General features: G+C 41.9%; 1 long non-coding RNA gene across 1 annotated transcript in view; it reads left to right on the top strand.

Annotated features, from left to right (window-relative positions):
* LOC146357977 (uncharacterized) overlaps nt 1-23,637 on the top strand; it is a 717,854-nt gene that overhangs the window by 335,232 nt on the left and 358,985 nt on the right. The window lies entirely within an intron of this gene.

Raw genomic sequence — 23,637 nt, 5'->3', positions numbered from 1 at the left:
GCAATCTCTGTTTGAATGGAGATGATAAGAAAATGAATTATTCTAAAATCTGATGTGACAATTCGCATTTCAGTAAGAAATGGGCCCCATGCCCTTAATGCCTCTTGCCACACACATTCTTTTCCCGTCTCAACCATTTTACTGCATCATGAACGTGTGCTGGGTGATGATAGGTAAATACAATAATATAAGAATATGTATGCTAGATAAGTGCAGTGATATAAGAACTTGTACGCAAGGACTTGTATGCATTTCCACTTGAGTTTTCACATTTCATGTTTGGGAATCCTAAATCATTGTTGTCAACCAACATCATGGTATTTTTGTTTTATTTAATTATGGGGTTATGGTGTTTTCAGCCAATACTGGGCAAATGATTATATTCTGGGGGACTCCCACTGGTCTTCCATTTGCTTTCTTTTCCAAGGTACCAACACTCAAAGACCTTTGCACGGCAAAGCTGGCCGGCCACTAGATGGTGCTGAATGAGCTCAAAATGGGAAATATGCTTGCTTAGCTGGGGCTAGAGAGAACCTATTCACTGGAAGATGAATGGAATTGTTCTTATTCCTTTGATGAAGGGATCATTTTATTTATTTATTTAATAGCTCTCCTTTCTGCCCCAAAATAGTGCTCAAGGTGGCTAACAATAAAACACAGTTGAAAAACAAATTCTTAATTAAAACATATAAAAACATAACAATAAAAGAAAGAAACCGCACCCAACCAATTTAAACAGCAGATCAGCTTATATACCAAAGGCCTTCCTGAATAAGAGTATCTTTGCCAACTGGCAGAAGGCAACAGAGAGGGGCCAGCCTAGCTTCCCTTGGCAAGGAGTTCCAGAGCCTTGGAGTGGCTCTGGAACTCCTTGCCCCAAGAAGGCCCTTTATCATATCCCCACCAATGGTGCCTCTGATGGGAGAGGTACTGAGAGAAGGGCCTCCCCTCAGTGTCTTAAAACCCAGGCAGACTTGTATGGGAGAAGGCAGTCTTTCAGGTAGCCAAGTAGTACAGGGCTTTGTAGATCATAACCAGCACTTTGAATTGTGCCTGGAAACAGACCAGTAGCTAGCGAAGCTGCTGTAACAAGGTAGTTATGTGCTCCCTGTAACTGCCCCAGTCAACAATCTGGCACAGCATTCTGGACCAATTGAAGTTTCCATACAGTTTTCAAAGGCAGCCCCATGTAAAGTAGGTTACAGTAGTCCAAACTGGATGTAACTGAATGTAACGTCATCCAATAGAAGTTGAATCCCTATTCACTGATCTACCTTTCAATTAAACAGGAGCGCTTCTGTCTTGTCTGAGTTAAGCTTCAATTTGTTCGCCCTCATCCCATGCATTACAGCATTCTGATTCCAGCAATAGACAGCCATGTGCCCTGGGAAATGCCAACCATGGTAGTTTGATGGAGATAACATCTCCTTAAAAAAAAAAAAAAATCCCTAACACCCAGTTCATTTCTCCAATTGCTACGAAATATTTCCTAATAACTGGATCATTCAGTAATTGAATAGATGTGATGCGGTATTGAGACAGCTAGAAATGGGAGAGCCAGAGATGCTCAAACTCACAGAAATTCTCTGAAGTTTACTTCAAAGCTTGGCTTGCCTCGCTCCCATTCTCATCTGCAATGCGAATATGCATTTTGAATAGGAAAAGTGCACATTTTGGGGAACATGTGGGAGATAATTTCTGTGATGTATATTAGATCGAGGAGAGAATTCTCAATGTCTCTGCTATTCTAAGCAGCCCTGGTGGCCCTGTATTTGTTTGAAAGTTTTTGTTTTTATTCTCCCTTGGGGCTTCATTTCAGTGGTCCCTTTTGCTGTGACTGCCAATAACAATGACATTGTGTTCCACCCTCTTAATTGCTAAACAGTGGAGTGGGGCCGCCAAGGCTTTTAAGCTGGATTCTGGGAAGTATGTTATTGGCCCTAACTATACACAGGAAACAATTTTTTCCTCATCAGCTGGTAATTTTTTTTTACCATTTCAGAATCATTGGCAAAATGAACAGCAACCTATTTATTGTTTTTGTTTAGATAAATAAACAAGAGTTGGAGGCAATAAAATGTACAGAAGAGTGAACCACAGGAACAATCACAGCAACAAACCTCCTGGGTGGAGGTGACCAGATGTGAACTGCATGGAGCAGTAACAGCTTGTTTGGTTTGGTGTGGAGATGCTCCAGAAGGAAAATAATTTTCATGTTGATTGATTGTTTCTGTAGATACAGGTGTCACATACTGCATCAATTCAAGAGCTCAGCTGTGTGGCCCAATAGCCTTTTGAAGCTGGATGCTAAATAATACTGTCTAGAGTTTAAAGCTTTGTGGCTCAAACTTCCCATAGCACATGTGACGGGAACCACATGGGAAGGGTTGTGTCCTCTACTGAAGCAACCATGAGGGCTGGAAAACAAAGCTGGGGTTTGCATGATTCTAACAAAAGCCTATAGACAGTGGAAAATGAACCTTGGGGTGTTGAGCACATACAACGCACCAATAGGTTTTCTTTATTTCTTTGAGAAGCTGGAGCCAGTAGTAGATAGTAATGTGAAGTTACTACATGCATAAATGTTCTTTATTTGAATAATTGCTTTACTTATACAATGTACTTCTGAAGCAATTTTATTATGACATAGCTGAGTGTTTATGTAGTGTGTTTCAGTGAACCCCCTGCTCCGCAGTGATCCCATTTTATCCTCACAAACAACCTTGGGAAGTAGGCTGGGGTGAGAAAATAGTAATTTACCCAACGTTACACATGAGCTTCATGGGTGAGTCTCCGTGGTTCTCTGTATTTATGTATTTAGGGAGAGCCAGTGTAGTGTAGTGGTGAGAGTGACGGACTGGGAGCCGGGAGATCCGGGTTCTAGTCCCCACTTGGCCATGGAAGCTCACTGGGTGACTTTGGGCCAGTCACAGACTCTCAGCCCAACCTACCTCACAGGGTTGTTGTTGTGAGGATACAACGGTGAGGAGGAGGATAATGTAAGCCGCCTTGAGTTCCTTGCGAGAGGGAGAAAGGCGGGGTATAAATGCAATAAATAAATAAATAAATAAATAAATATTTATGACATTTCTATACTGCTGAATAGCTGAAGCTCTCTGGGCAGTTCATAACAAAACCATAAAATACAACATCATAAAATACAGTATAAAAGTTTGAAAATTTAGAACTATGGTATACAATAAAATAAAAACCAAAATAAAACCTCGCAACAGTGCAAGGATTTAAAATACAGTAACAGATTTAAAGCAACAGAAGCTGAAAGACTATAATGCCTGGGAACATAAAAAGGTCTTCACCTGGCACTGAAAGACCACAACATAGGTGCCAGGTGAACCTCTCTGGGGAGCTCATTCTACAAGTGGTGTGTCGCAACAGAAAAGGCCCTCTTCATAGTAGCCACCCACCTCGCTTTACTTGGTGGGGGGTCCCCAGGAAGGACTGTTGAAGATGATCTCAATGTCCAGGCAGGTATATATGGGAGGAGATGATCCTTCAGGTAATCTGGCCCCAAGCCATTTAGAGCCTTGAATATTAATCCCAGCACTCTGAATCGGTCCTGGAAATGGACTGGCAGCCAGTGCAATGGAAAGGTACTGGCATAATATGATCATGTTGGCCAGTTCCTCTTAACAGTTTCTCTGCCCTATTTTGGACCAGCTGAAGTTTCCAAATACAGCACTTTGTCCACTGCACTATGCTCCCTTTAGCAGTATGTTGTAGAAATGGGTGGATGCTGGGGCAACGTGCTTTTCAGGAATGATGGATAAGTAGGGAAGCAGACCACTAGAAGCTCATCTGGGCTTGGTGTAGTTGCTGAGATGTATTTATACATTGCTGGAACATTCTCAGATTTTCCTGCTCAACCCTGAGAACTGCAACAAAATTAACTGAAAGAGCTTCCAGTTAACAGTGCCTCACAGTGCAGTATCAAGCCATGCAGATTTCAGAATTCCCTGTTGCTGACAGTCAGCGTTGAAGTGGGAAGATGGCATGCCTGTAATTGCATTGGAATAGATGGAGTCTTTCTGTAGCAAAGCCTGCCTTGTAAGGATCCCCATGTAAACAGGGTGTTATTTTATTTTTTTTAATTTCTATACCGCCCAATAGCCGAAGCTCTCTGGGCGGTTCACAAAAATTAAATCCAAACAACACACAATAAAACAATTTAAAATATATAGAACATTAAAACCACAATATAACAATACAACCACAATAAAACCTAGCAGCAGTGCAAGAGTTTAAAATACAGATTGAAAACAGCAAAGATAAAAATTTAGAAAGCTAAAATGCCTGGGAAAATAAAAAGGTCTTCACCTGGCGCCGAAAGGAATACAATGTAGGCGCCAGGCGAACCTCACTAGGGAGCTCATTCCAGAGCCGGGGTGCCACAGCAGAAAAAGCCCTCCTCCTAGTAGCCACCCGCCTCACTTCCTTTGGCAGGGGCTCACGGAGAAGGGCCGCTGATGATGATCTTAAGGTCCGGGCAGGCACATATGGGAGGAGGCGATCCTTCAGGTAACCTGGCCCCAAGCCGTTAAGGGCTTTGAATGTTAACACCAGCACTTTGAATCGGGCCCGGAAATGGACTGGCAGCCAGTGCAGCTGGAAAAGTACTGGCGTAATATGAGCTCGCAGGCCAGTCCCTGTTAACAATCTTGCTGCCCTATTTTGGACCAGCTGAAGTTTCCGGACCATTTTCAAAGGCAGCCCCACGTATAACGTATTGCAGTAATCCAGACGAGAAGTTATCAGAGCATGGATAAGTGTAGCTAGGCTATCTCTGTCCAGATAAGGGCGTAGTTGGTATACCAGCCTAAGCTGATAAAAAGTGCTCCGTGCCACTGAGTTCACCTGTGCCTCAAGTGACAGTTCTGGATCCAAGAGCACCCCCAAACTACGAACCTGATCCTTTAGGGGGAGTGCAACCCCCTCCAGAACAGGTTGAATATCACCTAGCTGGGCAGACGAACCACCCACTAACAGTACCTCCGTCTTGTCTGGATTGAGTTTCAGTTTTTTGGTCCTCATCCAGTCCATTACCATGCCCAGGCACTGATTCAGAACAGCCACTGCCTCACCTGGTTTTGATGAGAAAGAGAGGTAGAGCTGGGTGTCATCTGCATGTTGATGGCACCTCAGCCCACACCTCCGGATAACCTCCCCCAGCGGTTTCATGTAGATGTTAAACAGCATGGGGGATAAAATAGAGCCCTGTGGAACCCCATGGCACAATTGCCATGGCACAGAGCAATAATCCCCCAATAATTGGACAGTTGTTGCTGTCCAATATGCATGCACTTGATGAAATCTCTTGCTTTCCACTGTTCATCTCTTGCTAAAATGTTAGCTAGAGATCGCTAGATTACACACACACACATACACGTGTGCGCACGGAATTACTTTGACAGGTGTTTTTAACAAATTGAATGGAAAGAGAATAGGGTTATGAAGAAAAGCAAGATTTTCTCAGGCCAGAACTGAATTTCAGCATGGTGGCACGGTGCCAAAGGCTATGCACACTTATGGAGCTTTCTCAGTATTTAGAATAGGCGTGTCAGTGGTTTTTGGAGAGCAATAGCGGGTCTTATCCATTGTTCCCAGGATATGTGCCATACTCTGATCTAAGAAGTGAAGCATGTTACTCCTGTCTCTGCAAGGCGCAGCAGCACAATGCTTGTTGCCATCTCAAGCCACGTCATGCTGAAGTAAGGGCAAGATGGGGAAGAGCATGAATTAACCTAGCTTTAGGGTATAAGAAAATCAAAGTTTGTAAAGCTGAATTGGGGCAAATAAAGTAGAGTATGCATGTCAAAACAGAATGAAATCATTGGGCACAGTCCAACTAAAGATGAACACTTTTAGCACGTACTTCATACTTTCTCATGGATTTCAGTTAGACTTCTAAAAGCTTAATTGTATATGGATTGTTCCCATAGTAGGGAAGTTGCTAGTGGAAGTTTCTGCTGCTGCTGCTGCTGCTGCTGCTTGTCTTTCCTTTGTATTTGATGATTTTCCACATATCTTGACACATTGAGGATTTTGCCCAGTTATTCTTCTCACACAAGAGGGAGATGAGAGATGGAATGCAGCAATTTGAAGCAAAAATGTTACGTTGTACCATCCAGTTAATCTTTCTTTGTGAAACTGGAACAAGGCACCAAGATAAATAAATATAGATTAAGAAGATTCTAGCATATTTCAGCTTAATTGTATGCCTAGGACAATAGGAACCTCAGCATTCCCTTGTACAGAGGATTTCAAACTTTATTCAAGCAAGCCTCTCCCACTGCAGAAACCAGTGGCTCAAACCAAGCTTAACATTGAAACTGCCCCCAAATGCACACCAACAACTCTGCAGCCTGTGTAAAGGACATTGGGTCAAGTGTGTGTCTTGCAATATAAATGGAGCCATTGATAAAATGGGGAAAGTCCATGGATGTGATAGAGGCCGAACCCCCTCTCAACTGCATATTTCTGTTTTCTGTTGCTTTTAAAATTGACTGTGCAAACTCTAGTTTAATGCTTTTGTGTTTGTATTGCATTGTATGGTTGTACACTGGATTTTTAACATAATGTAACGTCATTCATTCAGTCATTTCTATAACACCCAATAGCTAAAGCTCTCTGGATAGTTCAGCAAAATTAACACTCAAAATACAACATATTAAAAACATTATATAAAATCTTTAGCATACAAAAAGTTAAAACAATGAAAAACAATCAAGAATAATATACCAGGATCCGATAAAACAACTGAAGCCCCATCATATGCAATCAAATACTAAACACTTATAATGGTTTTAGTATTTTGTGTTTTAGTATTTTAAATTACTTTGGGCAATAATTCTTGGCTGAGTAATGGAAAATGAATGAAGTGATGACAAAAGAAGAACAGCTTTACTGGCTAGCTGTATTTTTGATCAACAAGTGTTATGCTGGTTCAATAACACTAAGGATGATATCCTGAGTCTGTAGAAGTCCATAATCTTATCTCTTGCTGCTCTCATATCTACAAAAGCTAGGGGATGGGTTGTGTCTGTGTGTTCTCTTGCAAAAAGTATTCCTCATATAGAGAGCTGCCTTGTACTTTTTGAAAAAAAAAAGTACATCCTGATTTGACCACAATAAGACTGAGTAATATTTATATATGCATATGGGTCAACTTCCCCCTGCCCTTCCCTTTTCTTTCTTCTTTTTCTGCTTGAATATGAAATCTTAACCCAATCCTGCAAACAGGTATATAATTTTAAGAGACCCCCACCCCATTACCATTGTGAAGCAGAATCCACAGAACAGCTTGAATCAAACTGCTGGCCTAGAAGGAACTTGTTAATTGTTGTGTGGATGAGTGGCTAATTGCTGGGCTGCCAAACACTGAATTGGCACACTAATCAAAACAATTCTATTAACACACCTTTCAGTTCTTTTGTGGTTTACATTCTCCAGCAGCTTTACTGGCCAGTTCTGGTTTTTTGAGGAGTGTAGATATGGCAACTTGTATGATGTGCATGGGGGTGCTAGCACATAGAGCTTATGTCAGATCAGAAATGTCAGATTTCAGGGAAAGAGGGAGATAGTTTAGTATGTGTAGCTAATTCCTAGCAAGGTTTTAAGACCCACAGTTAGATATGTTCGAGGTTAAATTGCTCCCTCCTCAAATGTGTATTAAGACCATTTATTGTGCTTACTGTTTTTATACTTCATACTAAATTACAGCAATGTTACCCACACAGTATAAGCAGGCACTCTGTACTGGAAACAAAGCCATTTGTCCCTTTTGCATGTATGCTTGGAGCATAGGACCACTGGATTATTTATAACACTTGTCACTCAGCTTGTAGAGGGAGTAAATTGGAGAGTTACAGATGGTGCTCCTGAAAAATAATTCCACGAGGTCTAAAACTGGTGGGAAGGGGATCCCCTTCCTCTTCCTAATGATGCCTCAATGAGAAATGGTGTTTGTATTGAAGATGGCTTAGACCAGGGGCATGCAAGCTGGTGCCCTCCAGATGTTTAGGATTGTAACTTCCAGCAGCCCCAACCAACACAGCCAATGGACAGGATGATGGGAGTTCAGTCCAAAACATCTGGAGGGCACTGGATTGCTTGCCCCTGCCTTAGACTTTCAGGAATGTGAAATGCTTCCAGTGAAGTCAGCTTTCAGCAGGAGGTTGTAGGTGGTGGTTAAATTTAGCTATCCTGAGGAGAATTTTCAGGCCTGATGTAATATCAGCATCCTTGGGCAGCTACCAAAGCCCAGTGCCCGAGTGGGGCCTACTCCTGAAGCCTGCCCTGGGACCCCTGTCTAAAAAGCTTCTGTGTCTGGAGCCACCATTTAAATTTCCCATGGTGACTTGGAACAACATTCATTGGGGGGCTTTGTGGGAAATGTAAATGGCAGCAGTTGCCTGGTGCTGATTCAAAGTACTGCTGTTGCCACTGCCAAAGACCACCAAGGTAGCAAGGGGCCCACCAGATGACATTCTGGCAGTGGCTCCCTCAGACCTGGAGTAGGCCTGGGCTTTGCTTAGGAATTGCTTGAACAGTGGATTGACAGCTTTTTACTTTGAGGGGAGAGCCAGCCTACATCCTGACTGCAGCTCATTGTATACTTTTGTCTGAAAATGTGAAAAGATAACTGGTCGGTTGTGATACAGACATCTGTGTATTCCTTTGTCGTATCCATGCCAGGCTCTATGGGGAAATGTTTTAATTGGTATACATGGGAAAGGAATGCATGGTATGCGCACACAGAATCTGTCCTGGTACTGTGGCTGATAAGTCCATTAAACTGACTTTGTTGTTTAGGGAGCAGCCATTACTAAGAAGTGTAACATAACAGCGGTAGTGAAATGAATGCTGAGAGTTTGTAAACTGACAACCTCATAAAGCAGCTATTGCCATTAGTGTTGGAACAGGCTGAAGTTATCATCAGCCATTTGTGTTGGCAGAAAAAATCCATGAAACTGTGAGTATGTGGTTAGGATTACAAACTATCAGGAGAGTTTGGAAGGAGAAAAGGAGTGAAGTTTGGGGGGGGGGAGGACTCTCGTTGTGGAAATGCTTCATACTTGTGACTGGGCTATATACAATATGGAGGCCGTTTTAAATAAATCAATGTGGTGGCTGGTTTCTCATGATGCGCCATGCTTGTACAGGTTGCTCTCCCTCCCGCAAGGCTGTAGTGGAGTAAAGAAACCATCCCAGTCCATATGGGCAGCTTCAGAGCACGCTTTATTTATTTATTTATTTATTGCTTGCTTGCTTGCTTGCTTGCATTTATATCCCGCCTTTTTTCCTCTTGCAAGGAACCCAAGGCAGCTTACATTTTCCTCCTCCTCCTCTTCCTCCTCTCCATTTTATCCTCACAACAACAACCCTGTGAGGTGGGTTCGGCTGAGAGTCTGTGACTGGCCCAAAGTCACCCAGTGAGCTTCCATGGCCGAGTGGGGACTAGAACCCGGATCTCCCGGTTCCCAGTCCAACACTCGCCACTATACCACGCTGGCTCTCACCTGACTCACCTTTAGTTTGTTTATTCATTCACTTTTAGACTGCCCCATAAACAAAGTTCGTTGTATGGTGTGCAAGTAAATTAAAAACCATAAATAAAAATCACAATAAAACAGTAATAAAATAGTACAAGATAAAGTAAAGTAAAATCAACAGCAGGGGGTAAAAACAGTAAAGCACATAATAAACAAAGCAAGACCATCACTTCCCCCACCCCAACTGTGCAGATGTTGAAAAAGATGTCTGAAAGCACTAACATAGTTTTCTATATGCCTGGAAGAATACAATATCTTCACCTGATGCCAGAAAGGTGCCAGCCTCGCCTTGCTGGAGAGGGCATTCCACAAATGGAGCCCCACTACTGAAAAGGCCCTGTCTCTCATAACCACTCACCTTGCCTCATTTGTTGGAGGACACTTGGAAGATGGCCCCAAGCCATTTAGGGGTTTCAAGGTTAAAACCAGGCACTTTGAATTGGGCCTGAAAATGGACTAGTAGCCAGTGCAGATGGCACAGTGCTGGAGTAATATAATCATTTTGGCAAGTCCCAGTTAACACTATAGCTGCCCTGTTTTGAACTAACTGGAGCGTCTGAAAAATTTTCAAAGGCAGCTCCACGCATAACACATTGAAATAATCCAAATGAGAGGTTATCAGAGTGTGAATAATAGTTGCAGAGCGATCTCTTTCCAGTTGCCCATGCGGTGGCAACTTAGGAGTAGCTGCTATGTGGTGGCCATAACGTGTGAAGCAGCACTCAGTTTTGTTGTAATTGTACCAAATTGCTTTCCACGTAGACACCTATAGGGGATGTCTGTCCAGAAGGACTTGCAAATCCAAGTTTCCACTTGGCACAGAGTAATTTAAGACAGCTGAATGGGAATCGAAGGCTAAAAGCATTATATCACGATGCCATTGTGCTTAATCTCCAGTCCAGGTTTCTGCAGTAATAAGCCACTTGGAGCAAACATCTCTGAAAACTTTTGGGCATATACATCTTGGTAGGCAAAAGAACTTAAGAATTGCCTTGTTGGATCGGACCAGGTTCCATCAGTATTCAGTGTGCTGTTTCCAACAGTACCTAGCCAGATGCCTCATAAAGCAGGGTCTGGTGACGGTGGTCTTCCCCTGTTGCCTGCTCCAAGGGATGCAGAATATGCTAGTTGTCTGTATATAGTTCTCCCTTGCTGTCATTTATAACAGTCCCCAGCAGTCTTGGCATCCATGAATTTTTCCAATCCTTTCAAAAAGCCAACTTAACCTAGTGACGTTCACTGCATCTTTTTCACAATGAATTCCGTAAGTGAATTGTGTTTTGTGTAGAATACTTCCTTTTGTCAGTCAAGAACCTATTGTCAGTCAGCTTAATTGTGTGGACTTGTATCACAGGAGAAGAAACATTTCTCTTTGTCCACAGCATTCATAACTTCTTTGTAAACCTCGACTGTGTCCCTCTAAACTACAAAGTTTCAAACACTTTAGGCTTTCCTTACAGGGAAGATACCCTGTGATGATTTTAGCTGCCCTTTTCTATTCTTTTTCCAGCTCTGTGGTCTTTTTGAGATGGGGTGACCAGAACTGTGCACAGTATTCTAAATGTGGCTGTGCCATGGATTGAATATTCTGATACTTGTTGCTTCTCACTCCCTTATCTTCATGACTCCTGGATTCCTTTGCTCATCTTTCACCTGTTCTGTGAATTCTTCATGTATATGTAGGAACCTTAAATTACAACAATAAAGAAGATGCTATAGAAACATGAAGTTACTCTAAAATTTTTGAAGTCATTCTTGCCTTTTTGAATATAGCAAATTTAGCACATTCCCACCAAGCATGTGTCTCTGTGGCACACTACTTCAGAGCATTGACTGCCCACAAAAGACCTCAAAATAACATTTTTGAATTGCAGTTACTTTATGTTTTGTGGTGAGGCAAGAGGTTGGTGTATAGCAGCACACCCCAACCTAGAGCCTTCCCGAGGTTTTGGACTTCAACTCCCATCAACCCCAGCCAGCATGGCCAGCGATCAGGAATGCTAGGAGTTGCAGTCCAAAACATCTAAAGGGTACCAGGTTGGGGAAGGCTGATGTACAGAGAAAAAAGCATGACTGTATGTGAGAAGGAATGAATTGGAACCCAGAAGGGCAAAGAGGTTCTCCCCTGCCCTTTCCCCAAACACTGGAGCCCTTTGCAGATGCTGGCCTCATTCAAACAGCCTGGCATGCAGCCCTTTATTTATATGAATGACAGGCAAAGATTCGTAAGCACCACAGTGAGGACGCCCCAACTGCGCTTAGAGTACTAACTCAGTGGATCTGTGACCAGTGCTTGCACATTTTCAACCATAGCCCTACAGCTATGAGGGCTAGAAGCATGTTTTTAGAAGTGAATGCTTTGATTTTTCAAGAATTGAAATTTAGCACTTCAGGTTTTGTTTTGCTTTTTTAAAGTATGTGTGCATGGAATCACAGACAAGTGTTTTCACTGTTGGCCCTACTCAGCCTACTGCATCTTTGCTCCATGACCTCAAAACATGCTTTGTTGATATATTCTAGATCTAGTGGTCTGCATTGTGAAGACTGACTTCTATAGTTGTGCCTTTTGTGAAGAGCGTGGGACTTCATAGGCATTTAGGGTGGAGCTACATGTTTCATTAAACAACTGGCAGCTGCCCAAAATGGAAATTCTGTGTTTAATGCCCCTCTCCATAATATCTAGGACAACTAAACCCTATGTACTGACATCATGATGCTGTGCATTTCGCCACCCCCGCTCTGCATTGTTGGCTAGTGCTTGCAGAGAGGAAATGCATGATGCCAGGACACTGGAAAATAGTCCTAATTATTATGGCGGGGGAGAAGGGAATTAAATGTGCTTGTTTTAAGCAGCAGCAGGCCTGCATTTAATTGCATGTGTAGTTCTACTGTTAGATCTCTGCTCCAACTCTGTGGTTCTGTAAGGGTTTTTGCTATTCTGAAACATCATCCCAGTAAGCTTCATATTTGGAATTTTAAGTTTAACAATTTCACTTAACAAAGGTTAAGAACTCCCGGACCGCCTAGCAAATGCTGAGACCCCTTGAAGTTCCTTCAAAGAATTTCTGTTGTCCAATCATTTATTCTCAGGCATTGTCTTTAAAACAGAAATGTTCTTTTAACTCTGCCAGCTGCATTAGGCTGATAGATTTTTTTTAGCCATAGGGAGAATGGGAAGAAATACTTTGGGAAGATATATGTAGAAACTGTGCTTGTATTAGGCAACTTTCCACCTGAGTCACAATATAAATGTTGTTGACATTTATAATAATAAAAGAGGATGTCTATCTGTCTGCCAGCGCCATAGCTCCAAGACTGTGAAACCTAGTAATCTGAAACTTGGCATACATACTAAGTGGTTATTTTGTTTTAAAATCTATTAATTAATTTAAATTAATTTAAATGTGTGAGTGTGTTTGAATCCTGCAGTTCAATTTTCAGTGACTCGGTGGCATAGGTTTGGAGTTGATACAATTTGAAACCATGAGAGATTAGTAGGCTGAGGGACAGAGTTATATATCTCTCCCTCCCACCTGCTGTGGGGTAGCCCCCCTCAGGGGAATGGATTAGACAGACCCCTCCTTTAGGGGGCTATAGAACTGCACCATGGCAGGGGCCATGTCTATAGGTCCCAGAGGGCATGCCTACACTCAGACAGGGTTGGCACAATGTGTGTCCAACTCCGACAGCCAGTAAGTATGCTTGAAGGCTTTGCTGTAACAAACGAAAGGCTATTCCAACTGTGTGAAGCCAGGTCCATTTGCTAGTGAAGAATAAATTAGTTTTCCTGGAAGAACTGAATTTGGAAGGGGTGTGGATATGTTTGTGTCTGAAAGTGAATTTAGAGCACAATTTGCAATAATTAAAATGTATTAGTGAATTTGCATTGGGAATTTACTACTGACTTAGGCTTCACGCTAGCACCCAGCTACATGCCATTAAGGTTGAGATCCTATGCCCACTTACCTGGGAGCAGGCCACATTGAACTCAGTAGGAGTTCAATCCTATACATGTCGACTTAAAAGTAAGTCCTATGAATGCTGACAAGGTTTAACTGCACATGGAGTGGCAGGTTTGCAGCTATAGGGTCCACATTGACGTTTTTACATATCCTTTGTAGTAATTCTGCAGTAAAACAGTTCTAATTTAATGAACAGTAGAAGATAAAACAGTGGATCCAGTGGGGACTGCTGGCAATTTTTTAGTGTGAGTACCTGCATGTTAGGAGCAGCTTCTCCTGTCTTTGTGAACACAACTTCCATTTCTCAGGAGAAGTAACTCACTTTCTCATTTCATCCAGATCTAAGTGCTTCTGCGTATGACCTAAGAACAGATACACTGCAAATGTACCCATTAAACAGGCATACTACTGAGAATCGCTGTGCTGCCTAGAATCCACACACTAGGGGTTGTGCAACAAACACATGGATGGGAGTTCTATTGGAAAAAAAAATCAATGTGAATGTGAGGCAGCTGTCCAGAGTAAAGTCTAGCTAGGATTCTGTAGGTACCCATCAAATATAATTAGAGTGGATGAACACTGTGTTCAGACAAGTTGAGAGCCATTGCTGAAGTTGCCACAGTTGTGAATTTGGTAATAAATAAAAGCAGATCATATGAATGCATACTTACTAACCATAGAATTTACCACAACAGTGATATTTGTTCAATACTCCCTTAGTTGAGATAATCCTAAAGATCAATACCTAATTTCTGGTAGTGAAGCTCTTTTGACATCTTAAAACTGTGTGCTTCTATTCCAGCAGAAAATGCTGAATATCTGTGGAGTCCCTCCCTTCCCTCTCAGAGCAATAACACATCCACGTTTTGGAATAAGAAATTGGTACAGCTGGAGATTTTATTTTACAGCAGTGTGCAACAGCTGTACAGCAGCAATTCAAAATATTTTCCTTATAGCAACTGAGACAGCAGCAGCTCTCCCTTTGGTCTTTGACTCACCAGCATGAGAAATCGATTTTGGCTGCTCTTTCTGAAGAAAAGCCTCCTTGTTAATGCCTTTGCATGACCTTGAGAACAACTAGCTCAGATGTTCACAGCCTTTTTCTTTTTGGCCCCTCTTCCCCAAGCTTATCTATTATTCCAGTTTTTAGAGGTTGCATGTCAATGGTATTGCTTGACTTAAAGGATGTTGGTGATGATCGTTTACGCTCGTCATTTGGATATGTATGTGGGGCCCTTGACAATCCACTCTTGGGGTGCTGCTTCTAAGAAACAACATTCCTGTCATTCATCCATCTTAAACTGACTTAAATCATATGATTATATTGAATAACTGAAAAAGAAAATCCCAGTGATGGGAAACAAGCCAAACCATAGTCTTTTGCTGGTCAAGCCTCAGCCCATCCTCCCCCTTCAAGCCTGGAGTGTAACTCAGGCAGTGTAGGTGGTGGGAAGAGAGCTCTCCCTTGGGTTTGTTAGAGACTTTCTCTAAAACCTCCAGTCCACGTTAAAAGATATATTTTTATTAAAGGGATTCAGTGAGGGATGAAGGGAAAGTTACTTGAAAATAAAACAAACATTAAACCTGCAAGCTGATGCTAAAACTCTTGGAGGAAAATTACTCAAAAACACAGGGATCGCCTGGGTAATTCAACACACAGCATCCTGAGATGGTTCAAAGAGGTGACAATGGAATAAAAGGATGTTACTCCATGTTTATGGTGTTTGGCCAAGGAGCTAAGCATTTCTGGCAAGCAGGTTTAACCAAGCAAATGAACAATCACTATTCTCACCTTTTGGATCTAGGAGATGGGCTAGAAAGGTGTTAATTAAGAAAGAGTTTGCTCTGGCTAGCTTGCTGCCTTTGGGTATGATGCGGCATGCTGCCCCGTTGCCAGTGTTGAAGAAAGATTCGATTACCAGCCAAGTCGGCTTTTTTGTACATGCAATGGGAGATGATGCCATCTTGTCTTTTGCCTTGGGCAGCAAAATGTCTTGAGCAGGCCCTAACTGGGAGCTGTGGTCACAGTGGAGCAGTCCATTTAGTCATAGTTCTTTAGTTGGCACTAAGATGTCTGTAGGGAAATTAGGATGTGTGCAGGAAAGGAAAAAGGCTCCTGGCAGATTCCAAAGACAGCACTAGAGTCTCTTCCATTGCCATGTTATCTGCTCCCTAGTGAGTCCAATTTCATTACATTTCCTTTCTTATGGAAACTGGTCCAGAAATCCAAAATCCAATAGCTTCTTAATGCATCCCCAGACAGGAAGCAATTAACTGCACTTTCAAGAATATGTCTGTTGACTGCAGGCTCCACATTCCCTGGGACATGGCTATAGAAGGACATCCAGATGCATCAAGAGATTTGCTGGGTCAGAGTCCATTGAGAACAAGAGGAATATATGAAAACAGTTATTTGGAGAAGAATGTGTTCTCACTGGGGGTGGGTGAGGTCTTTTTATCTCTAGAACTGAAAGGAGCCTCACACTTGGAGAGGGATTGTTGCACTAGCCATTGTTTCCAGAAAGCAGAACAGAGTGGAGAGGTGGATGTTGTCAGTGACAACGGCCAAGATTAAGACACGAGGAGATACGTTGTGAAGTCTGGGGGGAAAAGCCAGAAGAAAGAGGGAAATCTGTTTGTACTGTGGCTTTGGGAGGTGGAAATTGAGAAATACATCAGAAATGTCTATTGGTTAAATGGATATTTCTGACTTGGGTCCTACCTTTTCTTCTGACTTGGGACCTACCTTTTAGCTTCAATCTGCAACATGGGACTGCTTTCCGTTTATTCCCCCCCATATGTATTCACCTTCCTCCTTTCTTTCTATTCCCCTCCCCCATATGCATCCACCTTCCTCCTTTCTTTCTGTACACACACACATACACACACACACACACACACACACTTTCTCCTTCTCTTTAAAAAGCCTTTAACCAAAAAGAATGGTGATGGTGCCACTGACGCTATTCAGTTATGGCTTATACAACCCACTGGTTGAATACCAGTGTATTAAACATTGTTAGCATTGCAGGAGCTCTGCTAAAGGTTCCTAAACCAAATATGTAGAAGGTAAGAGAAGGTGCATTTTAAAGAATATATATATTGTATATTCTTATTTTTTTATTTTGGGGAATGCAGGAATACTGGATGGTGATGCTTTGGTAAGTTCACCTTCCAAAAACACACCACTGCTTTCATAGAAAGATGGATAATGGTGATTAAGACTCCAATCCTTTGGAGCCAGTTATCCACACATTGTTTTAAAACAAAGCTGCTTCATTTGGTGGTTCTATTATAATACTTGAAGAATGAGTTTATAGGTCTATTTAAAAGTTATACATGTGTAAGTAGGCTCTATGAAGAGGAACCAATGTGTGGAGATTGGGGGGGGGGGGTTTGCCTCTGCAGTCCCATTCCTACATGCATTCTGTCGTCCCCCCCCCGCCCCGCAACCAAACCTTTGTTCTGTGAACAGCACTGAGATCTGAAATTGACCTAGGTGTATGCAGCTTTCACAACCTGTTTTAAAATGCTCTTCATCTCTACAGCCATAAGTGGCTCACTACACAGGGCACAAACATGCACTCCAGGAAGCTGCCAGTTCAAATCCCAGCTAAACTCTTATATTGTATTTTATTGTTTTGTATTTTATGGTTTTAATTATTGTGAACCTCCCAGAGAGCTTTGGCTATTGGATGGTATAGAAATGTAATAAAAAAATAAAAAAATAATCCTAACAGCATGGAAATGGGCAAGGATGGGGCATGCTGAGGCAGGATTGGCAATGAATAACGTGCCATTGGAGAAATAGTTCAGCTACCCTAAAGACCTTTATATTGGCATAGGCAGCCCTGGCACCCAGTAGTAATAAATGTCAGTAGTGTTGGAGCTGACATGAGTAACAGTGGGACGTGCCTGCTTCCCTTGCTGTAGGCAGGATGCCACTGCAGTGATGATTGTGCATTGTGCATGCATATATTTGATTGTGCATGCATATATTTTGGATTGCATTCTTCAGATCATGAATGAAGATAATGGTGATTAAGACTGCAATCCTGTATATACTTACTAGGAAATAAGCCACTAAACAACTGGGGATTACGTCTGAGTAACCATGCATCAGACTGTGCTGTTAGCTATGTCTTTGTCTTTACTCTTAGCTTGCTTCTACTTTGGATTTATCGCTTGATCACAATAAACAAATCCAAAATTGAAGACTGTTTTTTTTACCATTTTAAGAGGACTTTTAAAAAATAATAAAAGAGTTGAAGAACAAACTATGCTTAAGTTCTATATCTATATCTAGATATGAACTTACATACTTTTCCGTTTATCTTGCCCCAAATTCTCTACTCTCACATACCGATTGCTGAATGTATCAGAAATGTACATTCAGCTCCGTTCATTAATAGAGATACCAAAAAAAGAAAGAAAGAAAAAAGACTAGGGTGGGGGGGGGGTGGAGGGAAAAAAACACCCTATAGTTGTATAAGAGTACAGCATTTATCCGTTTTTCCTAAAACCTGAGGCAAAATAGGCACTGTGATTTAGCTTTATGTCTCCTAGCAACATAGAATGCGAATCTGCAATTGTAGATACAATAAAAGACAACAAGGACACTGCCTAGAGGCTTATAATATAACATTAGAAACACACAAGCTCTTTCTGCATACAGAATATATTAGAATATTAACATAGAGAAAATAATGTATTCTTCCTTTGCATATTGGAAAAAGAGCACTTAGACATCTAGGGCTGCAGTCTTACGCATGCTTATCTGGGAGCAAGTCCAACTGAATTCAGTAGGATTTACTCCCGAGTAGACATGCATAGGATTGTGTTGTAAGAGTCTTAGATACTTGCAGTCACCTGTAAATTCCATATTGACATGTATTTTTCCTCCAAAACAAACAAACAAACAAACAAACCACGAGGCAGACTTCATTTTGAAACAACACTCATGTAAGAACACGTATAGCTGGATTTTTCAAGCTGTTCCTTTTATATAATTATAGTTTTGCAGAACAAACAATAATGCATCATGAGCTTTTCCTTGTGTGGAACATTAAGCACTCCCACTTTTACCTGGAGCTTTACAACATCTGTGTCTTCCAAGTGCTGTGACAGACATTTTTCCCAGCATGTTGGTATAATGTTAAACTGTTTCCAATGTGGTGTTTAATATTAAAATAAAAACAGCAAAGAGTCTTGTGGCAACTTAAAAGCTAACAAAATTCCATTAAGGTGCCACAAGTCTCTTTGTTCAGCAATAGACTAATATGGTTATCCCCTGGAAATTAAAATAGAACACCCTTATGTGACTGAATCTTGTCAAACTAAATTGGTCATATGGCCACTGATGATGTCCCTTTTCAAGACATATTGATTTCAGAGGTTAGAAAGGAAGAGCCTGATTACATCCGGATTACATCCTGATTACATCCGGATTAACAATTCACTTTACCTGAAGTATTAGAACCTAAGTCAGTCTGGCCCCACTGAAATCTAGACACTAGATCACCGTAAGCCTGCAGTCCTATGCCGCTTACTAGTGGTTCTGGAGTATTAAAAAAATGTCAATTTATTCTAGTTTAAATGGTCCAATGTTGAGCTATTTTTAATAGCTGAAGGTGTAGCCCGTGAGAATAGTTGAAGGTGTAGCCCATGTGAGAAAAAAATGGCCATTGGCTGGTCTCCAAAACAGTAGCATTCATTTGTGAGATAATAAAGTGAATTCTTCAGTGGTATGGGGCTAGTTGAAAAGAGAAAATCTGGGCTTGAACTACTGAAGAAAAGAAAATGACAACCCTGCCCCCAGGACAGGGGCAAATTTAGTAGACCCACAATATCCTGAACATATACAGATTGAAATCCAGATTTGAACATTTGTTAGGCAAAACGGTCAAGGAGAGAGGAAAACCTGCCATTAACAGTTCTCTGATAAGCCCCCCCCCCAAACTTCCACAACTACACAGCTATTCACTATTGTGAAGGGTCAGAATTAGCTGACTCATTAGAGGAGCACCTCCTACACAATGGGCATGTTATACAGATGAAAAACAGACGCCACTTTGTTTTAAAATTCTGTTGAAATTGTAAATATGAAAATGCTTCTTTCTGCTAGTGGCAAGATGGGTAATTGGGCAACAGAGTGGCAGCAAAACCAGAATGCAGGATGAAGTGTGCCAACCTGCCGTAAATTGCTCACTGTTTTGTTGGGAGAGGTTTGTCCCTTTGCAGACTTGCCCTTTACTTGCATCTAGACTTAGCCCTTAGGTACTTAACACAAGTTAGTGCTGTACGACCATAGTCATGTTCAGGTGTACATGCCATAAGAAGCTATTCCTCTTTCAAAATCTGAAAAACTCTTACCTGCCTCCAACCTTAGCATTTTTAATTATACATTTTTAAAAAAGTTATTTATTTTGGTGAAGAACATGCTTTTTGAATATGGAAAGGCCATTTGTCATAAGCCTTTAATGAGATTTACAGATAATTTATTTAGTAAATTCTGGGGCTAGTAAACAGATTAAAGGAAAAATGGCTGGAATAAAGAGCACTTCTTCCTCTTCAGTATGTAAATAATTTTTATCTTGGGAAGATCTGGATACAAATAAATTGGAAATGTAAGGCAAGAAATTGTTGGGAAACTGTGTTCTTAGGATGGCTGGATGCAAAAGAGAGCTTCAGCTATGGGACGGAGTAGAAATGTAATGAATGAATGACGACAGCACTTCTGCACCGTTATTAGAAGAGGGCATTTCAGTACAGCTGCTGAAATTCCATTTTCTAGATAACAAGTAAAGGTGAAGGAGCCCTGTCCTCTTCTGTGTCTGGCCACCCTGTAAGATACAGGAGACTACAGAAATTTCTTTTGACCCTGGGTGAAATCCAGTGAAGTAGTTCCACTGATGGAACTGGAAGGGGGATGATTCTCCCTTGTCCCTGCAGTCCCCTGCATGCCTTCAAAATCTGCTCTGGAGGTTTGGAGGAACCTCTGGAGCAGACTTTGGGGCTGTGGGGCCTCCATGGGGTCTGTGGGGCCTCCATGGGGGAAAAGGGAGGGAGAAAGTCCCATCACATGAGCAGATACCCACTCATGTGGTATCGACTTCTGCCCTCTATATTTACAAAGCAGTAGAAAGTTGAGATAATGAGTGTGGGATTGAATTTGGAGCTTCACCCCCAAAGCTCATTGTAAGGCGTAGCTTTGTGTTTCGCTTTTTAATTTTATTCCTTGATAATTTATGATGTAGAAGAACACCACGATGGAGTGACTGTAGCAGGGGCAAAGGGTTGTGTTAGACTTGCCCAAATTATTTAATTAAAGATCATGCAGAGTTGGCTTACATAAATAGAAGTTTGAGTTAAAAACTAGAGGGCTTGGCTGCAGAACTTGAAAAATATTTGGTGCAGCCTGACAACGAAGGAGTTGCTTCAGTGCAAGATACACTTTAGATCATGGTGCCTGTGCCAAGGTTTTGAGCTTGAACTATCAAGTCACTGGATGAACAATGGAATGTTGATTTTTAAACTGGATCAGACTGGCACCAGCATAGCGACACAAGAGCAAGCACATCAAAGATCAGATCTGCCCAGCAGTGCAATCCTAGGTATGTTTACACAGAAGTAAGTCCCGCCGACTTTGGCAGGACTTGCTCCCATGTAAGCATGCACAGGGACACAGCCAAACTTATATTGTGAAATTGTGTGTGTTTGCCAGTGGAAAGACTTAAGAGAAGGAGCCTGGAAGACATCTCTGGGAAGCAGGTTGCAATCTGCATGTGCCACATAGAAAAGCCTTACTTAGTTCTCCAGTGGATGCTTCAATAAACAAGGGCACTCTGAGTAAAGCTGCATCCATAGAGATTAAGGGATAGGAAGGAGTGTATTTGAGAAAACACACCTACCAGTGCACAGGGCCCAGACTTTTATGGATGTAAACCATCAGCACATTGATCTACTTTCAGAATATAATGGGAACCCTATGCAGATGGGCAAGAACTGGAGTTATTGGCAGTGCTGGTTCCAGGTTTTTGAGGGCCCTTGGGCAAGACACCATCAATAGGTCCTCTCCCTCAGTGGGCAAGTTCGCATAACACAACAACCCACCCTGGCAAACAAGATACGCAGTGAGGGTTGCTCACGGAACAACCCATGGCGAGCCCTACAGACGATTGGGCTTACCGTTGGTTGTTCTCCCCCTTGGTCCACCACCCAGCTCTGGCACGTATTTCAAGGGACTTTGTGGCAGAACATGTCTCATCTGCCCCTCCCCTCCCCACTCCAATTGTTATCCCATTTTTGTTCCCTGGCTTCCCCCCACCCCCCCGGCCCTGATATTTGTGCAAATCGGGCCAGAATATGGCCCCAAGAATTTGTGCAGATGTCTTCATTATTTTGTTGTTGTTGTTCAGTTTTTCACAGTTGTGGAAGCGCGCACTTGCAGCTGTCAAAATGTATATAGTCTTGCCTTGCCTATTGCCTTGTATGTTTCAGCTGTCAAAGGGCACAAAATGAAGTATGAAACTTGCAAGGTAATTGACCAGAGGAGATTGCATATAGGCTGTTTGACAGCCTCCCCCCCACCTCATACTCAGTAAATGGGAGCTGTGAAAAGTGGGAGGAAGCGTATATCTCCTTTAAAAGGACTTGCTGGAGACTTGGGGAAGTGTGGAATGGAAGCAGGGCACCCCCAAGTCAGCTCAACATTTAAAATCCTGGGGATCACCTTGCTAAGTGGACGATCTTGATCCCTTTTCCCCACCTGTCACTGTCAATGGCTGCCAAATCAGCCCATACACAGTCTCCTCTTGTCAATTACCTTGTATGTTTTATACTGCAGTTTTTGATAGCTGAAACATACAAGGCAATAGACAAGGCAAGGCTATACAGTTTTGACAGCAGCAAGTGCGCACTTGGGCAACTGCAAAAAGCTGACAATAACAATAAACAATAAGGAAGATATTTGTGCAAATTCCTGGGGCTGGAAAAATATAAAAAAATATTCTGGACACATTTGCACAAATGTCAGGGCCCAAATATTTTTTTTAAAAGGGGTTGGTGAATGAATTACAGCCTCTCCAAAGTGCCGTTTGGCCATCATTGGAGGGGCAGTCAGTGGTGAGGGAGACTCCAGGAGGCACAGGTGGGCATAATCAGGAAGAGTGGCTCTGTGCCCAATTGCTGCAACCCATGATGGGTTGGCTCTGCTGGGTTTGGGTAACACACCAACCCATCATGTGTTAAATAACCCCAAGAACAAGCCATGGTTGTTTGTGTGCCAGTCTAATAAATATGCTATTGCTTACTCACATTGGCTTGGAAAGCATCCACAAAAAAGGACCACCAAACAGAGAGAGCATGTCCCAAGATGCTGTTAATTGTTTATTTGGAGCTCACAATTAAAACAGCATCTTGGGATGTGGTTACCCACATTGGCAAAAGGGCATAAAATCCCTTCTAAATATAAGTAGCCCATTTCTTTTCAGTCTTGAGAACTAAGGACATGATCTAAGAAACATTTTAGTCCTGTTAATTTGAATGTCAAGCAAGTATTTAACTCTCCCATTAAATCAATTAAGTTCAAAAGTGTTTAGCTTTGGCTGGATCATGCCCATGTTAACAATTTAACTTGATGTGGAACGATATAGCCTCTGGAATAAACCTGTTAATTATGAATCCTTTATATAGGTCTTGTGTGACTGGGAGCATATTTACTCTGCTCAGTTTTCTGCTCTGTTTCCCCTCCTTTAGAAATGATTTCTCTAAAGAAGAGAGTCTGCACTCTCACTGCTGATGTTAATGATTTTGGAAATTAGCTGTAAACAGCCAAGAAAGGGGAAAGACCTCCACCTTTTTTTTAGTATCAGTTCAGGGCAGGGAGGAGTTTAATATGTCCAAATACTTTTGTAAACTTCAAGGGGAAAAAACAGCAAAAAGCTTAAATTGTAGAGCAGTTGTGCAAAATTGTTGGCTTCCAGGTATGCCTTTCTGTATGTTTGTGCCTTGGGTAAAAAGGAAAGAAAAAGGAATAAATCTTCAGGTATGCTTTTATAACATGCACCTCTGTTGCATTACGGGCTATACAGTTTGATTTTAATGGG

Source organism: Heloderma suspectum, chromosome 1, assembly GCF_057233095.1.
Source record: "Heloderma suspectum isolate Gila_16-S chromosome 1, 16-S_ref, whole genome shotgun sequence".
NCBI classification, from domain to species: Eukaryota; Metazoa; Chordata; class Lepidosauria; order Squamata; family Helodermatidae; genus Heloderma; species Heloderma suspectum.
This window is presented reverse-complemented; position numbering and strand designations above follow the sequence as displayed.